The sequence below is a fragment of the Manis pentadactyla genome, chromosome 8 (genome assembly GCF_030020395.1).
Source record: "Manis pentadactyla isolate mManPen7 chromosome 8, mManPen7.hap1, whole genome shotgun sequence".
Classification (NCBI taxonomy): Eukaryota; Metazoa; Chordata; class Mammalia; order Pholidota; family Manidae; genus Manis; species Manis pentadactyla.
This window is the reverse complement of record NC_080026.1, coordinates 38,011,402-38,030,048: the sequence shown is the minus strand read 5'-3', so window position 1 is coordinate 38,030,048 and position 18,647 is coordinate 38,011,402. Positions and strand designations below refer to the sequence as shown.

The 18,647-nt window shown below is 39.1% G+C and overlaps 1 long non-coding RNA gene across 2 annotated transcripts in view; it reads left to right on the top strand.

Moving 5' to 3' along the window:
- The window catches only part of LOC118912954 (uncharacterized), a 42,512-nt gene extending 26,936 nt beyond the window's left edge, over positions 1-15,576 (top strand). The window contains exons 2-4 of one of the 2 annotated variants that reach the window (XR_005025015.2): positions 5,497-5,634; positions 14,317-14,399; positions 15,049-15,576. This is a non-coding gene — a long non-coding RNA (uncharacterized LOC118912954). The remainder of the gene's footprint in view (positions 1-5,496; positions 5,635-14,316; positions 14,400-15,048) is intronic. The other variant, XR_008998834.1, reaches the window with a different exon arrangement.
- The last annotated feature ends 3,071 nt before the right edge of the window (positions 15,577-18,647 follow it).

The following is an 18,647-nucleotide window of genomic DNA, read 5'->3' as shown; positions in this document are numbered from 1 at the left end:
GAAAATAATAATAGTGCTTCATAGATTGTTGGGAAAATTCATAAGCTAGAACATGTAAAGTTAACAGCCTAGTGCTTGTCATATAACAAGTGTTAAATAAGTGTTAGCCAATATTAATATTGAGATGTTTGTCAATATCCTCTTACTACAAAGAATGATGTTTTGTTTGGGTGATGGAAGTAGGGGTAGTGTGAGGATAGTCATGGAAGCAAGGACTTCAAGAACTCATGGGAACCTCAGGAAAAACTATGGGGTCAGACCTCGTGGACACTGGCAGTCACTGAGGAACTAGTGACATTCAAGGAAGAGTGGCTGGTCTGAGTCATCTTGTTGCCATGGCAAGTTGAAGTATCCCATAACATTGCAGTGACCTTCCCTCTGTACTGCTACCATTCTTATTTCTACTCTCATACCAGTTTCTTGACTCTCCTATGAATACCTTCTGATTTCAGTTTACCATAGTTTCCATTTGTTCATAGCCACTCACTCATTTTTTTCTGGTAACTCAAAGCTTCAACTTATTCATAATTTGTCAGTTCAATGTCAAATTTTTAGAAGACAGTGGCTGCTTCACCTGAAAATAGCCCTATTTGAACAGAGGTTCTATGCCAAACCAATTCATAAGGCCTTAAACCCATCTGAGAATTGGTTGCTTTGCTGTTACAAGCTGAATTGGGAGAACTGGGGGATGAACAATTGATTAGTGAAGGATAGGAGGGGTCATATGATATAGAAGATGACTACATCTCAGGAGGAGTTACAGGCCTTCTGGTTTCCCCAAAAGAGGCCATGTGCAAGCCATACCTTGTTTAAATTATATCTAATCTATCCAACATAGCCAAAAAGGAATGTATCAATTTCCTTCCCTCCATTCATCATTATTTTGTTATTTCTGGTTGGTTTCAAACTTGGCACAAAATGGGGAAATTACTTGTTTGGAGGATCTAAGAAAGGAATAAAAAGTAGATTCCCAAAGCCCAGTCTTTTCTTCCCATATTATGTTTCTTGTTTTAAAAGTGTACCCTATTTCTTTCCTTTCTAATCTCTATAAACCATGGATCCAACTTTGAGTGATTTAATGCTATCTCAATAACATGTTTCTGAATTCAAAAATACATCAAGAGGATCATACACCATGATCAAGTGGGATTCATCTCAGGGATGCAAGGATGGTACAACATTCGAAAATCCGTCAACATTATCCACCACATAAAAAAAAAAAAGGACATAAACCACATGAACATCTCCATAGATGCTAGAAAAGCATTTGACAAAAATTCAACATACATTCATGACAAAAACTCTCAACAAAATGGGTATAGAGGACAAGTACCTCAACATAATAAAGGCTATATATGACAAACCCACAGCCAACATCACAGTTAATAGCAAGAAGCTGAAAGCTTTTCACCTAAGATTGGGAAAAAGACAGGGATGCCCACTCTTTCCACTTTTATTCAACAAAGTACTGGAAGTCCTAGCCACAAAAATTAGACAAAACAAAGAAATACAAGGCATCCAGATTGGTAAAGAAGAAGTCAAACTGTCACTATTTTCAGATGACGTGATACTGTACATAAAAAACCCTAAAGACTCCATTCCAAAACTACTAGAACTAATATCTGAATTCAGCAAAGTTGCAGGATACAAAATTAATACACAGAAATCTGTTGCTTTCCTATGCACTAATGATGAACTAGCAGAAAGAGAAATCAGGAAAACAATTCCATTCACAATTGCATCAAAAAGAATGAAATACCTAGGAATAAACCTAACCAAAGAAGTGAAAGACTCATCACCTGAAAACTACAAGACACTCTTGAGAGAAATTAAAGAGGACACTAACAAATGGAAACTCATCCCATGCTCTTGGCTAGGAAGAATTAATATTGTCAAAATGGCCATCCTGCATAAAGCAATCTACAGATTCAATGCAATCCTGTCAAAATACCAACAGCATTCTTCAGTGAATTGGAACAAATAGTTCTAAAATTCATATGGAACCATAAAAGATCCTGAATAGCCAAATCAATCCTGAGAAGGAAGAATAAAGTAGGGGGGATCTCATTTCCCAACTTCAAGCTCTACTATAAAGCCATAGTAATCAAGACAATTTGGTACTGGCACAAGAACAGACCACAGACCAGTGGAACAGAATAGAGAGCCCAGATATTAACCCAAACATATATGGTCAATTAATATACAATAAAGGAGCCTGGGATATACAATGGTGAAATGACAGCCTCTTCAACAGATGGTGTTGGCAAAACTGGACAGCTACGTGTAAGAGAATGAAACTGGATCATTGTCTAGCTCCATACATGAAAGTAAATTAGAAATAGATCAAAGACCTGAATATAAGTCATGAAACCATAAAACTCTTAGAAAAAAACATAGGCAAAAATCTCTTGGACATAAACATGAGCAACTTTTTCATGAACGTATCTCCCCGGGCAAGGGAAACAAAGGCAAAAATGAACAAGTGGGACTATATCAAGCTGAAAAGCTTCTGTACAGCAAAGGATACCATCAGTAAAACAAAAAGACATCCTACAGTATGGGAGAATATATTCATAAATGACATATCTGATAATGGGTTAATATCCAGAATATATAAAGAGCTCATGCACCTCAACAAACAAAAAGCAAATAATCCAATTAAAAAATGGGCACAGGATCTGAACAGACACATCTCCAAAGAAGAAATTCAGATGGCCAACAGGCACATGAAAAGATGCTCCACATTGCTAATCATCAGAGACATGCAAATTAAAAGCACAATGAGATATCACCTCACACCAGTAAGGATGGCCACCATCCAAAAGACAAACAACAAATTGTTGGTGAGGATGTGGAGAAAGGGGAACCCTCCTACACTGCTGGTGGGAATGTAAATTAGTTCAGCCATGTGGAAAGCAGTATGCAGGTTTCTCAAAAAACTAAAAATAGAAATGTCATTTGACCCAGGAATTCCACTTTGAGGAATTTACCCTAAGAATGCAGCAGCCCAGTTTGAAATAGACATATGCACCCCTATGTTTATCACAGCACTATTTACAATAGCCAAGAAGTGGAAGCAACCTAAGTGCCCATCAGTAGATGAATGGATAAAGAAGATGTGGTACATATACACAATGGAATATTATTCAGCCATAAGAAGAAAACAAACCCTACCATTTGCAACAACATGGATGGAGCTAGAGGCTATTATGCTCAGTGAAATAAGCCAGGCGGAGAAAGACAAGTACCTAATGATTTCACTCATATGTGGAGTATAAGAACAAAGAAAAAAGATGAAGGAACCAAACAACAGCAGAATCACAGAACCCCTAATGGACTAACAGTTACCAAAGGGAAAGGGACTGTGGAGGATGGGTGGGAAGGGATGGACAAGGGTGGGAAAGGGGCATTACGATTAGCTGACTAATGTAGCAGGGGGCACGGGAGGGCTGCACAACACAGAGAACACAAGTAGTGAGTCTACAGCATCTTACTATGTTGATGGACAGTGACTGTAATGGGGTATGTGGTGGGGACTTGGTGATGGGGGGAGTCTAGTCACCATAATGTTGCTCATGTAATTGAAGATTAATGACACCAAAAGAAAAAAAAAAAAACAAAGAACCTGTTTCTGGTTTATATAACACTTGGCCCATATGTGTACAATTTATTTTTAGCACCTTTAGACTTCCTTTGAACTCCTTTTACTTCCTTAGATTCTTAACGTTTTACTTCCTTTAGTCTCAGGACTCATGTTACTTCCCCTTCCTATATTCTTCTGTCTTCAATAGCTTAAGCACCCTCCGTGGTGCTTCTCAGTGCCTTTGGGCTTTACCGCCATGGATTTCCCTGGAAATCCTTTCCTTCCCCTTCTTCCTTGCCTCTTTATCATTGTGCTCGTTAAGTTTTCACCTCAAAGCAAGGGTATATCTGCTGGAGTAAGTAATCTTGGTACTCTTTCCTCAACAAAGACTCATCTTGGCAACCACTGCCCTTTTTTCATTTATTTTTATCTCCACCATTTCCTGAAATTCATCTTCTTGTTTTTATCATCTCTTCTATTGCCTTCTTTATCTCCCTCTTCTCCTACAGAATCAGTTAATTCCAGTACTTTGCTTGTCGTTTGTTCTCAGTAAGTGCACTTGACAGCTTAGTCAATATTCTCCCACTTCAGATTCTACTAAGTTCAAACTAGCTTAATGCTCGGACAAAATGTTTTTAGTCAATCCCTAAAAATATATTCTCTTTGGGAAGTGGTCCCGTTTAGTCAGATTATCAAGAACCCAATTAGGCGGGTGCAGGGGGGTACATGTTTGAGGTTGACCCTGTAGGGGCCGAAACCAACTCGTACGGCTTGGATGGGATCACTTCAGGAAGAGGCCCTTAGTACAACAGTGGTCAGAAAGCAGGTGACGGTGTTCATTTGATTGACAAGGTGAGTTTGGGGCAAAGTATAGTCCCAAGCTGAAAATCAGGCTTTTGTTGGTTGGGCAGGGGGAAAGCATGCTCAACGGACAGCACTTTGGGTGAGTCTGAGGGAGAAACTTTGCCTCAGTGCTCAGCTGGTCAAGAAACTCTTAGTCAATTCTTCAGTGTCAGGGTCCACAGTAAGAACAATGACCTAAGTATAAGATTTCCTCTTCCTAAATGGAAAAAACCCTCCCTGGCCCAGTGAGTATAGCCTTGCCAAGATCTTAAGTTTCTACCTCACCAGAGTCTTTTAATACTGGGGCCTCAATTCCCCTGCCTCTGGGCTATGATACATGTCCCCAATACTTCTAGTGGCCCCTAGAGAGCTCAGGACTCCAAGCCTCCTCCCATCTGGCCACATCTGAATTGCTAACCATGTTTCCTCACAAAGCAATATGGAACTTTCTCTTTGCAACAAGACCCTTGGCTATTATTGTCTTACTTTCTCAACTCTGGCCATCCAAAATAATTTCTAAAGTTTTTTAGTTTGTTAAGCATGTACTATATGTTAAGCACTATAGTAAATACTTCAGAAACATCTTTTCATAACAACCTCCTGAAGTAGTACACTAGTTTTCTATTGCTGCTAATTCTATAACATATTATCACAAATTTCATAGCTTAAAGCAACACTGATTTATTTTCTCACAGTTTCTGTGGGTCAGAATCCCAGGTATGGGTTACCTGGTGCTCAGGGTCTCATAGGCTAAAACCAAGGTGTTGGCTGGGACTGCAATCCCATCTGAGGCTCAGGTCCTCTCCCAAGTTCACTCGTTGTTGGCAGAGTTCAATTCCTTGCAGCAAGATGACCAATGTCCAAATTTTCTTGCTAGCTCTCAGCCAGGGATGACTTTCAACTCCAAGAGGACACCCTCTGGTTCTTGCCCCTTGGCTCCTTCTCTCACAGGCTGTTTGATTCCTTCTGCTGCAGTAGGAGAATGTATGTGAGGCTTTACCTTCTTCTAAACACTTACCTGATCAAGTCAGACTCACCCTGAATTCTCTCTCTTTTTAATTAACTCCTAGGCAATTGATGAATAACCTAATTGCAGGATTGACATCCTATCATATTCACTGGCGGCACCCAACACTCAGGGGAAGAGGCATGCATACTGTAGATCAGACACCTTGAGAAAATCTTGGAATTCTGCCCACCACATGGAGGTACCACTGTGAGCCCTGTTGTACAGAAGTGAAGCACAGTCACACAGCTTATAAGTAGCAGAGTTGGAGTAGAATTTCAAGCATTTTGATTCTAAAACCAGTGTTCTGACCCAATGTACTAGACCAGCTTTATTATCTCCACTGCTGCCTAAAACATTGTCCTTATCCCTATTTCTGCCTGCAAAATTTCATATCTTCCATCTGTCAAAGTTCAACATAATTTTTATGTTCCTCACCAAGTCTCTCTCATTAACCAAACTTGATGTTGACCTCCACTAACCACCGTCTCTTATGTTTTCCAAACACTCTATCAGTTAAATGTTTACAGGATTCAATACGTACCAAGAACTAATGTCTGTGTTTATGCTAGAAATATATTGACTGCTTTTAAAACTGACCAGTAATTGTCAAACTTAGTATAAAGAACATTTTATTCCCGGGGAAAACCTAGACAAAATCAGAAATAAAAAGAACTGAAAGGTTTACTTTGTTTCCACCCCCTCAAAAAGATATAACAAATGATATGCCCTTAGACCAAGAGATACCCTGTGTTGGAAGAGTAAAGTGCCTTTTGAAAATTGGACCAACAGGTTGTGACATCAGTGCAACTGTGAACTTCAGGTAAAGCTAAATGTGTCCAGGAGGAGCCTTGCTTTCCAATACAGAGTTTCTTGAACTTGAGTACATCAGAATCACCTGAGGGCTTGTTAAAATACAAATTGCTGGACTCCATCCCCAGAGTTTCTGTTTGGTAGGTCTGTAGTGGGGCCTGAGAATTTGCATTCCTAACAAGCTGCCAGGTGGTGTCGATGCTGCTAGCTTGAGGACCACAATGATAAACACTATCCTGGAGGAAAGAACCAATAGTCAGCAAGTATAGGATAGTTAGTTTTAGCTAGGGATCTGGAGAAATCTTTTTAAAAGGCATCATTACTCTGCAACAATGCATGGGCTCTTTCATGAAGAAGAGAACATTCCATGACTAGAAATAAGCAGACATTAAATGACTGCCCATTGGGGGTTTGTAAACGTGATTGCTGCAATAAACAATGGTGTCATGGGTCCAATCTATGAATCCAGGATTGATCTGGCAAAATTAGTAGGGTAGGGGGAGAGTCATGGGGTTTTGCCAGGACATAGCCATCAGAAAGAGAAGCCTAGGCACTGAAACAAGGAGGCTTGGTATTACCTGGAAGAGAGTTTTAAATTTTACCCACCAAGAGAGAAATGAAAGCAAAGATTAGACTAGGGCTAGGAATAACCAGACCTGCATCTTTCTAGAAAGGATTATGTGGCTCATACCTGAAGGGTAGATAGAAATGACAAATCAAAACAGAAGCAAGAACAGCAAGGCACTTCAGGATGGTAATCTACAAATGCTGGGCATCCCACAAAGAGGCCCTATGGTCAAATATTTCCAGATTGGAAGGAGGGGTGGAAGACTGGATGATGGATCACTGAGCAGAACACAGCTGTACTGGTATTGCTTCTCAGACCTAGCTGATCATCAGTCACCAGGGGGTAGCTTTCCAAATCCCAGATCTGAGTCCCAGCGAGTTTAGGGTCAGGAGTGGAGGGTCACAGGCAGTAGGCAGAGACAGGAATCTCTAATCCCCAGGAACTTTCAGGTATGGAATTCACTAGCCCTGACGATCACTATCAACATTAATGGTTGGTAGGTATCCCTAAAGCTGTTTCACAACAGGAGACTTAGGCCTTTGCGGTATTAATCCTTAAGCAATTCTTTCGAGACCTCTGGCAGGGAACAAATTTATTTTTACAGATAGGCCACTGAGCGAACCAAAGCACTTCACTTTTATCTTTTTTCTGCATTGGGCAGCCATGCAGCAATTTTATTCTATTTTCATTAAAAATATTTCGAAAGACTTCTGCTTTTAATACAAATGGTTTGAGAACAGCTGGGTAGAAGCAGGAATGTCAGCCTTTGAGCCTTATCGACCAGGATTTGAATCCCAGCACAACCACTCATCTTACAGTAAGCTTGGATGGGTTGCTTAACTTCTCTGAGTTGGTTTCCTTATCTGTATATGGTGAACACGGAGCCACACTTGGAGATGGTTACGAACTCTTTGAGGTCATGGCTGTATTCCTAGTTCTTAGCACTTAGTAGTTGCTCATAAACATTTTCTGAATGGGCTAATTCATATGTAAGCAGTCTAGCATAGCTCCTGCTTAATAAAAAGAACAACATTATTGCTGCAATTTTTTTTCCTTTCCTTTTTCTTTTATCATGCTCAAAATAACACATGTATTTGCACCTCAAATTTCAGAAAAAGAATCATTTGAGGATGTATGGGATTTATGCAGGATACAATTGAGAGGTGGCCAAAGGGATTTTATTTTGATGTGTAACTTTTATAATTTTTGTAAGGAAAATATATTCACATACTATTTTTCCAGGGAAAAAAAATAGAAAAAATTTAAGTAGTAGACCCAAAGTCTGTCTGATGTCATCCCACAAATGATCTGTCAACAAGCTAAGGGGTTTTTCTTTGATTTTTCTTGTAATTTCTGTAAGAAAATTGTAATTTTTTGTAATTCTTATAATATTGGACTTATAAGTCTGCATATACACACCCACACACACTCCAGACCCTTAGCTTTCCATCTAATTAGTGTATTTCCCTTCCTATTAGACAAGCTTATGCTTTAAACTACATAACCCTTTTCTGCTAAGAAATACATATATCTCTTCTTATTCAACAGTTGCCTCATTCTCTGTCATCTAAACCCCATATCTTATCATGTTAAAAACAATTCTGATTCATTTAAGCCTTTTATCTTATCTCATGAAGGATTCTTGTTACCACATCTCTTTATTTCTGTGGTGAACACAGAATGTGGTACTGTTTGCAGCCTGAGCATAGAGTGACCCCTTGACCCTTCGCTGTCCCGGAGCTCCCCATCTGACAGCTCTCACGCCACAGGTTTCTGCTAGGCTGGCAGGACCCTTCAGGTTGGTTCTCACTAGACCTAGGGGTCTCTTCCAGCCATGTGTAGACTTCTCAGCTCTTCTAGTGGACGATAAACTCCTTGGGAGTGGAGCCTAAGCCTTCGAACTCTTTCTTTCCCAACAGTGCAATGGTGATACGGGAAATGTTCCTATTGAATGAATAAAACTGGAGTTTTGATCTTGTGTTCTATTTTAATTGACTCAGTCACTAATTTTTATCTACAAAAAATGAAGTTATGGCCAAGAAACCACAACTTCCCATTTTTGTAACAAGTTATTTCCAATTGTCTAGCTATTTTTCAAGGTTATCTCTGACTTCTGATCAAGTTTTTAAAATATGAATGTTCTAACTTCTCTTGGTCTTGTGCTCAAACCTGTCCTGAGTTCCTCTCTGAATGCCCTTTGTTTTCCCCCATCTATTGGTTTGGTTAAAGACATCTTTAGCTTCTGTTCTTGCAGAATATGTTGATTTTATAGCTCACTGGATGTAAGTATTGGAGAAATTTCAACATCTCATCCAGAGGGTTTGGTTTTGGTTTTGGTATTGATTAGAAAAGACCACTGGCTTTGGGAAGACCTGGGTTTGAATTCTGCATCAGCTGTTTAGTACTTGTATGGCTGTGGACTACTTATGTCACTTTTCTAAGCCATATTTTCTCATTCATAATATTAAAAGAAAAAAACTGTTCATATATAATAATTGTGAGGATCAAATGTGAAAATGATGTTAAGGACTTAGTCATAGTCAGCCCACAGATAGTGCTTAATAAATAGTATCTATGATTATTATCAAGGTGGATAATGTGGACTTTATTCATTTATCTGTTCAGGCATTCATCCAATTGGTATAGTGCACCTAATATACATCACAGCCACTTCTCTAAGCCCCACAGGAAAACCAAAATGATTGAGACATCTTCCTGCTTTTACTAAATGAACATTTATGTGTGTGGGTGTGTGTTTGTGCACACACACATGACTCCTTTCAGATTCCTGCACCCAATTCCAGTGCATGTGTGCCTTCCCATGCACACCACAAAACAATTCTCAAACAGGGTCTCTGAGTGCTCAACTCAATTCTGACGCTCTCTGCCCAGAGACGACACCAGAATCCCCAGGTGAAAGGCTCTGTCCTACAACACTGCCCTCCACCCCCCCCCACTCCAGATGCCAGTCACAAGCCGCAGGCTGTTCCTTGTTCTTCTGACAATCGGCTACAAAATGGAGATTCCAACAACCTCCCCCTTAGGTTTGATTAATTTGCTAGAGAGGCTCACAGAGCTCAGGAAAATTTCTTTGACAATGTCTTCAACTATGCAAACAATGGTGATGTAAATTATAATACCGGCAGTATCCAGGTTTTTTTGCATTAATCATTTAACCAAGTTCTTATTAATATTCTCAATACTCAATACTCTGAGGGACTCAGAAGTACTATACACAAAGCAGTCCTTACAAAAATTTCTATGGGGCTGTAGTTCATATGTAACAAAAAAGGGCTATATATATAATTAGGATATCAAGGTAGACAATTGTGGACTACAAATCAGTGATTCTTTGCCTACTCTCAGCTCACACACATCCAAGGGCCTGAGATTCCTGGGGACACTCGGGTTTATCATGGTTGTGCCAACATCTACTTTATCCCTACCACTCTTGCTCAACAGGATTGAAAGAGCAAATGTAGTGTAAAAACAGAGATAGCTCTGAACTCAATCTTTTTTGCATATTATTAGCAATTTCAGCCTTTTCACTGCTATCAGGTACAAAGGACTTGGTGGAGCTTGAGAAACAGAGTCAGGAAAGGGTCATGAGCTCAAATGCCTGCAGGGAGAGGTGAGCTGAATCTGAGAACCCACAGGGTGCCCTTAGTGACAGCCTGGATGCACAGGATTGCACCTATCTTGTCAATGGGGCTGTGCTCACGTCGCTGTAGCGAATCACAGAACCTGCATTGCCAGCTCTTCTGGTGTCTCAAAAAATGCAGACACCTGCAATTTTATGTGAAATCTCTGGATTTTAATGTTGATTCAAACAATTTAAAACAGTATGAGACAAATCTAACACTGCACTTGGTAAGACCTACAAGCTGTCAGTTTATGAACAAACTTACAGACCAAGCTTTTTTTTTTTTTTTTTTTTTGTAGATAATTATTTTTTATTGAAGGGTAGTTGAAACACAGTATTACATTACATTAGTTTCAGGTGTACAACACAGTGATTCAACATTTATGTACATGATAATTCTAGGTACCAGCTATCACCATACCAAGTTGTTACCATATTTTGACTATATTCCTTATGCTATACATTACATCCAGGTTACTTATTTATTTTACAATTGGAAGTGTGTACTTCTTTTTTTTTTTTTTTTTTTTGTGAGGGCATTTCTCATATTTATTGATCAAATGGTTGTTAACAACAATAAAATTCTGTATAGGGGAGTCAATGCTCAATGCACAATCATTAATCCACCCCAAGCCAAATTTTCGTCAGTCTCCAATCTTCTGAAGCATAATGAACAAGTTCTTACATGGAGAACAAATTCTTACATATTGAATAAGTTACATGATGAGCAGTACAAGGGCAGTCATCACAGAAACTTTTGGTTTTGCTCATGCATTATGAACTATAAACAGTTCAAATATGAATACTCATTTGATTTTTATACTTGATTTATATGTGGATACCACATTTCTCTCTTTATTATTATTATTTTTAATAAAATGCTGAAGTGGTAGGTAGATACAAGATAAAGGTAGAAAACATAGTTTAGTGTTGTAAGAGAGCAAATGTAGATGATCAGGTGTGTGCCTATAGACTATGAGTTAATCCAAGCTAGACAAGGGCAATAAGACATCCACGTATGCAGAAGATTTCTCTCAGAACAGGGGGGGTGAGGTTCTAAGCCTCACCTCTGTTGATCCCCAATTTCTCACCTGATGACTCCCCTGCGACTGTGCCTGTCTTAGGTTGTTCCTCCCTTGAGGAATCTTACCCGTCTCTGGCTAACCAGTCATCTTCCAGGGCCATACAGGGAAATGTAAAATTGGTAAGTGAGAGAGAAACCTTATTGTTTGAAAAAGTTAGCTTTTTACTTCTTTGCATATTTATGCCTTGTGGCTTCTATGCCCAGCATTTGTCTTGAGGTATCTTTACCACTTGGAAGAATTATGATACTCGGTAAATTTGATATGAGGCACGAATTCTATTTAAGGGTTGTAATTAGGAAGGAAGAAGAAAAGCTATAGAAGTAGCAGATGGAAGAAAACATGGGAAGATTGATTATTTCTTTGACATATCTTCTTGTAGAGTAACTTCAGCATGTACAGGTTTTAAACTACTAATTAAATTGCGCACACACATTAACATAATAGGAGCATAGTTACATAACCATAGCATACCTGTAATTACCAGCCATCTCCAGTGAAACCAAGAAAACCAGTTAGGCACCTTAGACATTTGTGAAAACTTATCTATGATATGGTGGATATTGTCCAACTGAACTTGAACAGTCTGAGAGAAATCAGACAAATTAAAACAACCCATTCCTGGGGACTGTTCACATCCCATATGTTCTTTTAACAGTAAATAGTCTGTAGTTGTAAGATTTTGGAGTGATACAATTTGCACTTCTCCTAATTCTTGGTTGAGTTCCAACAGTATAGATCCAGTCAAATTTGTTGTTTTACTGTATGCACAGGCCAGCTTAGATATCTCCTTCTTCATTCCCATGGCAAGTGCAGGAACTGGTGGGATGAGTGCATCTACAGCTGTAGCAGTGCATGGATCTTGTTGGGGATTTTTGATGATCATCTTCTGGCATGAGTCTTCCAGAGAGTGCTGATGTTGGAAGTTCTTTTTCATATCGTATCTTAGTTCATTTTTGGGGTAGCCCAGTTAGGCTTTGATCCTCTGTATAAACACAAACAGACCCTTTGCCTACACTTTTATATGCCCTTTATAGCCTTGTGTAGAACTCATTGGAGGTCTCCACACAGGAACTGCCATTTTTTTTTTTTTGGTGTCATTAATCTACACTTACATGACAAATATTATGTTTACTAGGCTCTCCCCTATACCAGGTCCCCCCTATAAACCCCTTTACAGTCACTGTCCATCAGCATAGCAAATGTTGTAGAATCTCTACTTGCCTTCTCTGTGTTGTACGTCCCTCCCCTTTCTCCCACCCCCCTATGCATGCGAATCTTAATACCCCCCTTCTTCTCCTCCCCTTATCACTCCCTACCCACCCATCCTCCCCAGTCCCTTTCCCTTTGGTACCTGTTAGTCCATTCTTGAGTTCTGTGATTCTGCTGCTGTTTTGTTCCTTCAGTTTTTCCTTTATTCTTATATTCCACAGATGAGTGAAATCATTTGGTATTTCTCTTTCTCCGCTTGGCTTGTTTCACTGAGCATAATACCCTCCAGCTCCATCCATGTTGCTGCAAATGGTAGGATTTGCCCTTTTCTTATGGCTGAGTAGTATTCCATTGTGTATATGTACCACTTCTTCTTTATCCATTCATCTATTGATGGACATTTAGGTTGCTTCCAATTCTTGGCTATTGTAAATAGTGCTGCGATAAACATAGGGGTGCACTGATCTTTCTCATACTTGATTGCTGCATTCTTAGGGTAAATTCCTAGGAGTGCAATTCCTGGGTCAAATGGTAAGTCTGTTTTGAGCATTTTGATGTACCTCCATACTGCTTTCCACAATGGTTGAACTAACTTACATTCCCACCAGCAGTGTAGGAGGGTTCCCCTTTCTCCACAGCCTCGCCAACATTTGTTGTTGTTTGTCTTTTGGATGGCAGCCATCCTTACTGGTGTGAGGTGATACCTCATTGTAGTTTTAATTTGCATTTCTCTGATAATTAGCGATGTGGAGCATCTTTACATGTGTCTGTTGGCCATCTGTATTTCTTTTTTGGTGAACTGTCTGTTCAGTTCCTCTGCCCATTTTTTAATTGGGTTATTTGTTTTTTGTTTGTTGAGGCATGTGAGCTCTTTATATATTCTGAACGTCAAGCCTTTATCAGATCTGTCATTTTCAAATATATTCTCCCATACTGTAGGGTTCCTTTTTGTTCTTTTGATGGTGTCTTTTGCTGTACAGAAGCTTTTCAGCTTAATATAGTCCCACTTGTTCATTTTTGCTGTTGTTTTCCTTGCCCGGGGAGATATGTTCAAGAAGAGGTCACTCATGTTTAATTCTAAGAGGTTTCTGCCTATGTTTTCTTCCAAGAGTTTAATGGTTTCATGACTTACATTCAGGTCTTTGATCCATTTTGAGTTTACTTTTGTATATGGGGTTAGACAATGGTCCAGTTTCATTCTCTTACATGTAGCTGTCCAGTTTTGCCAGCACCATCTGTTGAAGAGACTGTCATTTCACCATTGTATGTCCATGGCTCCTTTATCAAATATTAATTGACCATATATGTCTGGGTTAATGTCTGGATTCTTTAGTCTGTTCCATTGGTCTGTGGCTCTGTTCTTGTGCCAGTACCAAATTCAGACCAAGCTTTCTTGATTGTGTACATGGTCAGTATGAAAAAGTTCAGCATGTAATTCAGAATGTAACTTATCAATGATATATGCATACTTAGCATATACAAAGTCAATGTTAATAAGGCCTTCTTTCTTTTAGCAAAAAAGTAAATCTAAACAGATGTTCTCCCATTTCCCTTCTTACCCCACAGTGTAGTGCCATGGGGATCACTGGCTGGACTCTGCAGGCCGTAGAAGCTTGGAGGGGAGGTCGTGGAACCCAGAGAAGTGAAAAGTGAGCCTCTCCTTTCTTTCACATCTGACTTCCTAGTTCCCTTCCCCAAGCAGCCACTATAAAGAGTTGGGTTTTTTTTTCCTGTGTATGTTTTTCATTGTTTATTAATCTATTCAAAAGAAATTCATTAATAGCTACTATGCACCAGGCCCTGTTTTAGGTGTTTGGAGATGAATACAAAAAGCAAAACAGACAAATATGGCTTCTTTGATGGGACTTTACATTCTGTTGGGGAGACAGCTAATAAACAATTAAGTATATAATTAAGTGTCAAGGAATGATAAGTCCTATGAAGTGAAATAAATCAAGGTGAGGTGATAGACAGTGACAGGTGGTGTGTGGGGAGGGAAGGGGCAGAGAGAGGGGCTAGGAAAGGTCTCTCTGAGGAGATGACATTTGGGTAAAGAGAGATCTGAGTGAGAGGCTAGCCTCAAAGTGTCAGGAAAAGCCCTCTAGGCAGAGAGGCCATGCATTGCAAAGACCCTGAGGAAAGAATGAACTAGAACAAGATGAGCATGAGGCCAGAACCAGATCACATGGAGCTGTGGAGCCCTGGTAAGGAAGATGGTTTTATTCCACCTGTTGAAAAAAACAAACTTTAAGGGTTCTGAACAGGGGGGTGCTATAACTTAATATTGCTTTTGACTAGATTCCTTGGGCTGCTGTGTGGAGGCTAAACTGCAGGATGGAAGCAGGGAGGCCAGTCATGTAATGAGAAGACTACTGACCTCATGCAGGCAAAGGTGATGGCTTTCCTTTGAAAGAGCAATGGAGGGCTGGGATGTGGCTGGAATTGGGATTTATTTGGAAGGTAGCCTCAACAGAGCTTGCTGATGAATTATTCTATGCAGATCAAGTACGTATTTATAGATGCCATTCCCTCCATTTTTAAAATACAAGTAATAGCTTACTATACAAATTATTCTGCATCTTGCTTTTTGTCACTTGATTATTAGACAGATTATTGCATAGCAGTCTGGATTAAAGACACCCATCACTACTTTTCTGTCTTTTTTCTTTTGCTTTATATTTGTATTCAAGTTAACATGCACATAGTTTAAAGAAAAGTATTTCCCTAAGATTTACTGTGAAGCACAGCAGGTCCTCATCCCCTCACTTATCATTTCCTCCTTTTCAGAGGCAACAGTTATACCTCTTTTACCAGTTTTGGTATTTGTGTCCATTTTTCTAGATAATATTCTTCCATTGTTCCTTCTTAACTTTCTGGTTTTAGGAATGATGTTTTGATTTTCCACTTAGGAAGAGGTCATCCCCTCACTTATCATTTCCTCCTTTTCAGAGGCAACAGTTATACCGCTTTTACCAGTTTTGGTATTTTTGTCCATTTTTCTAGATAATATTCTTCCATTGTTCCTTCTTGACTTTCTGGTTTTAGGAATGATCTTTTGATTTTCCACTTAGGAAGAGGTATGAGAGAAAGGAGTTCCTTCTGCTCTTTTTTACCGTCTGCCTCACTATCTATACCCACTGTTTGCACTTCATTTTCCCCCTGATATGGCCAACTTGTAATTTTGGCTAGTTCAATATTTAGTGTTAGCTGGATGATTTATGATTAAATAAATACTAATTACCACTAAATTTGTTGTAAACTATGGTTATTTTTATTTGCCAAACAATATTCTGTTATCATGAGTTAATAATTGCCTATTTTTTATATTTGCTTAGTTATCTTTATATTTATAATGAATTCAACACTAAACACTTTGATAATTTTCTAAATCTTTTCTCAACATGTTCTTCTCTCAACACATCAGGTACGTTTTACCAACTTCATCTTCTTAAATAATTTTCTTCTGGAAACTTCTGATAAGCTCTGTGGTATACTGCTTATTAAAATAGCCAGCAAACTTCCCTTTCTTGTATCCATGCTTCCTTGCTCTGTGACTTTGAGTACACTTTCCACTTTGATTCTAAACTTAACCACATAATTTGCTTTGGCCAATAGAATGTTAGCAAACATAACACAGCAGAGGTTTGAAAAGTCCTGTGATTTGGGTTCTTGGAGCCCAGCTGCCATGTGCAGAGCAAGGTTCACCTGCTGGATTAGGAGAGAAACATAGCTCAGACATCACAATGGCCCCCCAGCCACCACTAAGTCATCTGTCAGACACGTGAGTACTGCCACCTGGAACCAGTCATCCCCAGCTCAACTGCAAACTGACCACAGACAACATGAGTAAGCTCAACTGAGATCAGTCAGAAGAACTGCCCAGGAAATGCAAGCTAAAGATGGCTATGTTAAGCCACTGCATTTTGGGTGGATTCATTATGCACCACTAGATAGTTGATGCAAGGTGCAATGTGAGCTGGTTTGCTCTGGGGCATGACTACTATCCTGCGACTCTCTACATCATCATCCTGGGGCTGTTACTTTTTGTGTATACTGGATATCTTATTCCCAGTAACCCACACCTCTCTCTTGCTTGGTTTCATCTCTTGCCTGGTGACTAACCAAGAAAATGTATATGAGAAGTAAATTGTTTAAGATCTTGAATGTTTGAAAATGTCTTTTGAAAAATTCTCATATACAATGAGAATTGGTTGGTATAGAATTCTAGCTTGTTAATTATTTTCTTTCAGAATTTTGGAAGTCTTTCTCTATTGCTTTGTAGCTTTAATGCAGCTGTTCATAAGTTAAAAATTAATCTAGGTCAAAGGTTGATAAGACCACCACTCAGTATCTTAAAGGACAAAGCTAAATTTACTGCTCTTCAGAGTAAGAGAGACCTTTGCTGGTCAGGCACAGTCTCTCCAAGCAGAGAAGATTGCTGAGCTTGACTAGTTTTGGAGAAGCTTGGGGTGTAGGAACTTTCAGAGGCTTTAGTTAGTTGCTATCACCTGTAGAATTGCAGTCCCTTGGGTGTGTATATTGGAGTAAGTTCATCTTTGACTGGCTGACATCAGGACTCATGCTGATTGGTTGGCTCACAAAGGCAAGTTCAGGAAAGGAAGTTGCCTTTGATTGAGTTTGAAACCAGTTTTAATGGCCACTTATTACCATGACTATAGAATATAGCCTTCACCTAAGTTTTTGAGAACATTTTTATTCTTGCTAATTACTGATCCTATGTATGTGATCTGATATTTTTTCCCCTCTATATAGTCTTGCAGGATCTTCTCTTTGTCTTCAGTGTTTGAAATTTCACAGTGTTGGTGCACTGGCTCTGTTTTTACTTGGTAAATGTTTTAGTCTGGAAACTCAGATCATTAACATCTTCTCCTCCTCACTTTCCCTAATTTCTCTTTCTATTTTTTTAATGTTAATATCCTTTGATGAATTTCCTAATCATCATTAGTTCTTTATCTCCCATTCTCCATCTCATTTTCTTTTTGCTGATAGAATTTCTCAACTTCACATCCCAAACTTTCTCTTGAAACTTTTTGTTTCTGCTATTGTTTTGAATTTTCAAGACCTTCTTCATGTTTTGGGGACATTCTATTTATTTACTTGTTTATTTGGGGGTAGAATCCTTTTCTCATTTCATGAGTTTTGATATTTATTTTTATTTCCTCATGGGTTTTGACATTTATTTTTATTTCTTCAAAAATTCTTTTTTTGTTTTGCTTTATTCTCTATCTTCCAGGTTAAAGGATTTCCTCAGGTATCTCTTAGTCTTTGTTTCTGACAATATTTTTTTTCTTTTGATATCATTAATGTACAATTACTTGAACAACATTATGGTTACTAGACTCCCCCTATTATCAAGTCCCCCCACATACCCCATTACAGTCACTGTCCATCAGCATAGTAAGATGCTATAGAATCATTACTACACCCCAAGCTTCTCCAAATGTCTTCTCTGTATATACTGCTTTCCCCATGTCCCCACCCCCCTACATTATGTGTGCTAATCAGAATGCCTTGTTTTCCCCTTATCCCTCCCTTCCCACCCATCCTCCCCAGTCCCTTTCCTTTTGGTAACTGTTAGTCCATTCTTGGGTTCTGTGAGTCTGCTGCTGTTTTGTTCCTTCAGTTTTTTCTTTGTTCTTATACTCCACATATGAGTGAAATCATTTGATACTTGTCTTCTCCTCCTGTCTTATTTCACTGAGCATAATACCCTCTAGCTCCATCCATGTTGTTGCAAATGGTAGGATTTGTTTTCTTCTTGTGGCTGAATAATATTCCGTTCTGTATATGTACCACATCTTCTTTATCCATTCATCTACTGATGGACACTTAGGTTGCTTCCATTTCTTGGCTATTGTAAATAGTGCTGAGATAAA